We start from the raw sequence: 6,048 nt of genomic DNA on the forward strand, positions 1-6,048 counted from the left end.
TTCTTCTGTCCTCTCTAGCAGAAAACTGGACAATTCTAACCAACATTTGCCCAAGAAAAAATTATTTAAAAAATAAGTAAGCAAAATACTATGCACCGTGCACTCTACTGCGCAACTCTATTAGCTGGTCCCTCCCCTATAACGCCCTCGTATCACGTATTAAACCTTTGACTCCCACGTCACGTGACTATCATTTGGAGCCGAAGAAAGATGGCGGATGCCTTCCTCACCAATTTGCTTTAATTTGTCGTGCGTAGCAGTTTGAATCGCCGGTTCTACGTATACTTTAAACAGTTTCATCACGTTCAGGCTATTTCTGTTACTATTGCGGAGAACATATGATTAAACTTGATTATTTGTCACATTTATTTAGTTATTTATTTGCAACAATTATCTAGCTCTGAAAATAATTTTTGTTAGAAAACGCGAGATATGATATGAAAACTCTTTTGTAGTGCCATAAAAGGTCGCTAACAGGCCCACAATCAAACGTGTCCCTCGTTTTGCCTACCTCTATCCACATATCACACCATATCATCCCAAAATCATTCGGATCAAAGTACAACTTCTCGAGTTATATATGCTGTCCACAGATACCTTATACACCTTGGGACCTTGACCCACAAATACACCCAACCGAAAACATAATATTCTTTGCGAAGGTAATCAGTCTGAGTATCAGGAAGAAATGATATCCACAGCCCGGGGCTCTAACGTCATGACCGGCCGACGTCTTTCCACCAATAGCATACCGTTGTTTGCGTTCAAAAACCTGTGTAACGTCCTCCTGGCAGTCCTGCAGCCGCCGGTGGTCACACGTTTCCTGCAGTGAAGAAAACATGTGAAGAGAGAAGAGGCCTGTCGACATTCACCTGGCTGGTTTTGATGCACTGTTGCACAGACTCAAGCTAAAAGGTTAGTCGAATCGTGTTGATAAATGATGTTCATAGCACCTTTTCCAAGATCAGTGAGCCTAGCAGTTTTGTCAAGTTGGCAGATCATTTGAGTTTTTTTGTTCACAAAGGCATGTTATGTTTTACCTGCCAATGTTTCAGCACTTTGTCATCTAACGCAGCGTTACTATATCTCGTGTACTAACCCAATGTCTTACACTTTGTGTACTATTCAAAATTCATTCTCATTGGGGAATGAAGAGTCATTAAAATATACATGATCCAGAGTCATGTCAGTTTGTCTCGAAATCAGTTTGTGTCCCGATATAGAAGACAATAGACATCTAACTGAACTGTGTACATAACGCACGCGTGGCATAATTTCTATGCATACAATCAATTAATTTACACGGAGACTGTGTGTTGCTTTCTCTTTATCTAAATTTTACGAAAGCTTCAAACTGTTCGCTCGTTTTACCGTGTACGATTTGTAGACTGATTTGGCCACTCATGGGGAAAATTTGCCGAGTCTACATCTTTTAAGTGGACTGCACAAGAAGGAGAAAGACTAAAGTGAACGACATTAGGTCACCATGGTATAATCCTTCACCACATACACGTATAGATTATGCTCGCACGGTGTAACAAGGTGTAAAATTACAGACCATGCATTGTTCTTTGTGGGAGAGCGGATAGTTCTACCCATGGGTTAATCATTTGGCTGTGTCCGCGTTTTTTGAAAAATGTGGTTTTGAACCCATCGGACAACATTGGGTAATGCTACGTTAACTTCTTCAGGGCTGCAATGGATATGACTACTTCTCGGCGTTGTGGAACTAATGTGGTCTCAAACGTGTCTTGAGAGTAGACGATATGTTCGTAATGGTTCTTAGAAAGGACTATCCCGTGACCATGTTTTTTTGTTCATATGCAGGATCCTGCCCTGAAACTTCTCTGCGAGTGGACACAGAAACACCCTGTGCACATCAAGAAGCCTGTTATCAAGCTTCACAGGTGAGCCGAATATATAGAAGACTCGTACGAGGTTTTCTCGGAGTTCTTGTAGAAAATGGCTCTTCAAAAGAAAATCCCGATGTTAGTGTTATTTTTCCTGGCCCTGGCGACTACCATCACGGCGTACTCAACTAGCCTCTGCGCCCCCCACTGCTTGATATCAGGCTGGTCTGAATGTGTCCCTGGCCAATCAATGCGGTGGTCACCTAGTCTGTGTTTGGTGTGTCAGGATGATGTCCCGCCTGAACCATGTATACCGACGGTACGGCCACATGTCGCCATAATGAATCACCCTTTCGGTGTTCTGACAGCAGAGACGCTATCGGCCTTTAGCTACGCTTGGGTACAAAGCTTAGTCCTTGTGCTTGGTCAGATAGTAGAAGTGCAGGAGAACGCCTTTGGTGGTTTTGAGTCCCTGGAAACTCTGGGCTTGGATTTCAATAGCCTGACACGTGTCAAACAGAGCTGGTTGTCTGGCCTGACAGAGCTCGTTGAGCTGAGACTGACCTACAACAGAATAGAACAGATCGACCCGGGGTGTTTCAGTGACTTGAAAATGCTTGCGACGCTGAACCTGAGGGGTAACCTATTGCAGCACATAGACCTTGCATGGTTCCACGGCCTGCATGCGCTAGATGAGCTTATCTTAGGGGAGAACAAAATCAGAAGCATTCCTCCAAGCACATTTCACAAAATGGGGACTATGTTTTATCTCTCTCTGGAAAGCAATCAGTTGTCTTGTCTGGATATGGAGCTCGGGTCGTGGGTGGAAAGCTTGTCTCTCTTTGATGTCGGCGGTGACAGCTTGGTGGCGATCAGTAATGATGTTCCACAGAGGATGTCATGGACACTTGACATCGATTCTGATACCTCCTTGCACACCGAGACCATCTCGCTTCACGTGTCGACCTTCTCGTTCTGCATCACGAATGATCAAGGAAGGCACGAGAAGCATCTTCAGTGGAAGGTCCGAGCGGCAGGGGTTGCATCCTATAGCATATGCTCTACTGATGTGTATGATGATGGAGTAAGAAGCCTAACCGTTACGCGACCATTTGTTGTCCTTGCCACCGAAGATGGACTGTCTCAGAACGCCACAGATCAGTGCAGGCGCGTGTGGGAACACAACTGGGGAGTTACAGTGGACCTGAAGAGCAACTCGAGCTTTCAAGTGGTTTCTCTGGGGGTGGGGAATACATCGGTGGCAATGCTGTTCTTCGACCCACATGATACAAATACAGTCAGTACCAAAGGTTCCGACACCTTAAACAACAGTTCCTACGCAGACATTGCACACACCAAGAACATAACCTGCATTCTGGTCTCCACACGCGATCACTGGTCATTGAATCCATCCCCCTTGCCATTCACCATCCCCAAAGTCCCAAGGAAGCCACAAAAGCCATGCCCTGGAAGCAATACAGACCCAGTAAGTGTCCTGACGACCATTCCTCCTCATACTGCAGAAGAGTATAGACCAGAGAACCTGACCGCAATGGTATCCAAGTCTACAAATCAGCCTGAACAGGTCCGCACCATCCGAACCAATCCTGAACAAGGCTTGTCAGAACCAGAAGATGCCCTCAACCCCGTAGTTGTCTCCATAGTAATTGTCGAGGTGGTTCTGGTCGTGTTGTGCCTTGTAGGATGCCTGCTGAAGATTCGCCAGGTAGAAAGACAGGCCACCGTTGATGCACCCGCACGGGAAAGTCCCGGTCTTGTCTCGTGTAGGACATTGCCCCCAGGCCTCTGTACTGTCTCCCAGCCCATTTACTCAGAGATCCCGGACGATGTCGCTGCCGCCCAGCGGACCCTGCCCGCCCTCCCGCACACATACGTAGAGATCCCAGATCATATAGCTGCTGCACAACGGCCTCTACCCACCCTCCCACACACGTATGCAGAGATTCCAGATCATATAGCTGCTGCTCAACGACCTTTGCCTACCCTGCCCAACACCTACTGGGAGATCCCAGGCGATGCCATCCACGGCGTGGCGAAGTCAGCGCGTTTTAAGACCTGGAGCACGCTCCCAGCGATACGACGTGATGTTTCAGCGTCCCGTTGGTCGTTGCCTGCTTCCCTTCATCCTGTCCAGCCAACAACAAACTGTGACAATCTTGAAGATGAACTTATCACCCCCTATGCCGCTGTTGCAGAGCCATCGCTTCCTACCGTCACAAAGACGCGGAAAAATCAACGTATGTATGAAAGCAACGGCGTCTACTCTGCTGCTGGTAGGCTTGCTGCTACATACGGAGTGCCTAGGGCAGCCAGGGTCCACTGTGTTTCTTCTTATGGAAATCCTGGCAACTACTGGCCAAGGAAGAACCCAGGGAGGGGAACCCGTAATACACCAAGGCGTGCGTCCCTCCCCCTCGTCACACTACCTAACACCTACTGGCCATGGGAGATACCAGGGGAGGGAACCTGCAACACCCCACGGCGTGCGTCCCTCCCCCTCGTCACACCGCCTAATACCTACTGGCCATGGCAGATCCCAGGGGAGGGAACCTTCAACACACTACGACGTGCGTCCGTTCCCCTCACACTTCCTAACACCTACTGGCCATGGCAGATCCCAGGGGAGGGAACCCGTAACACACCACGGCGTGCGTCCCTTCCCCTCACACTTCCTAACACCTACTGGCCATGGCAGATCCCAGGGGAGGGAACCCGTAACACACCACGGCGTGCGTCCCTTCCTCTCACACTACCTAACACCTACTGGCCATGGGAGATCCCAGGGGAGGGAACCCGTAACACACCACGGCGTGCGTCCCTTCCCCTCACACTTCCTAACACCTACTGTCCGTGGAAGGACCCACAATGCGCCAAAGTGTGCGTCCCTTTACACGAATTTAGCCAAGACCATTTCTTGTCCATCATCTACAAGTGCTAAATAGACAACCTCTCAGTTTCTATCTTTGCCTTTTGATGACACATTGTAATTCATCAGTACAACACAGGTATCCGCCTGTCCATTTCCCCTATTCCCAGAGGGCTGGCAATCAGAATGTGGAAATTCGTCTGGGGGTAAGGAAGACATCTACTCAACCCTAAAGCACTGGCATGACCCAATTTTTGCCTCTTTTTCTTGTGAAGCAATATAAGATTTTGGTAGACTACCTTGTCCAACATACCTAACACCTACTGGCAATGGGCGATCGCAGGGGAAGGAACTCATAACGCGCCACAGCGTATGTCCCTTGACACGAATTTAGCCAAGACCATTTCTTGTCCATTGATCTGCAGATGCTAAAAAAACATCCTCTCAGTTTGTATCTTTGCCATTTGATGAACTATTGTAATTCATCAGTACAACACAAGTCTACGCCTGTCCATTTCCCTTCTTCCCTGAGGGCTGGCATTCAATGTTGATATTCGTCTGGGTGTAAGGAAGAAATCTGCTCAACCATTAAGCACTGGTTAACTTTTGAAACAATAGCTTTTAGTAAATAACCGTGTTCAAAATATCTCACACCTACCGTGTCCGTGATAGATCCCAGGGGAAGGACTCACAACGCGCCACAGCGTACGTCCCTTTACACAAATTTAGCTAAGACCATTTCTTGCACATCATCTGCAGATGCTAAAAAATGCATCGTCTTTTTTGTTTGTATCTTTGCTTTTTGATGAAATACTGTAATTCATAAGTAGTCTGCGCTTGTCCATTTCCCCTCTTCCCTCAGGCCGGCAATCAGCATGTGGAAATTTGTCTGAGTGTCAGGAAGAAATCTACTCAACCCTGGAGCGCTCGTCTGACCTACCATTCTTTTGAAACAATAACAACCTTGTCCATACTGAAACATGATTTTATAAAGAAATTTTAGTTGCTTTTGGACAGAGACAAGGACAATGTGGTACTGCATCCAAGTGGATAACTTACGGTAAATGCATTTAAGTTCGTGGGTTTTAATTTCGCGGTAGGGAGAAAATTGAGTGTTCGCGGTGGCTTTAAGTTCGCGTTTGAAACAACAGTAGCACTACAGTCATAGGTGAGTGAAACAGTCTCGCGGTGGTTTTAAGTTCATGCTGAATAGTTCAACGCAAAACCCGCGAACATAAAAACAACCGCGAACATTTCTGCATTTACAGTATTTTAACAGTGCCACATACAAAGAACAATAAGCTTGATAAG

This window comes from Branchiostoma lanceolatum, chromosome 16 (assembly GCF_035083965.1).
Source record: "Branchiostoma lanceolatum isolate klBraLanc5 chromosome 16, klBraLanc5.hap2, whole genome shotgun sequence".
Classification (NCBI taxonomy): Eukaryota; Metazoa; Chordata; class Leptocardii; order Amphioxiformes; family Branchiostomatidae; genus Branchiostoma; species Branchiostoma lanceolatum.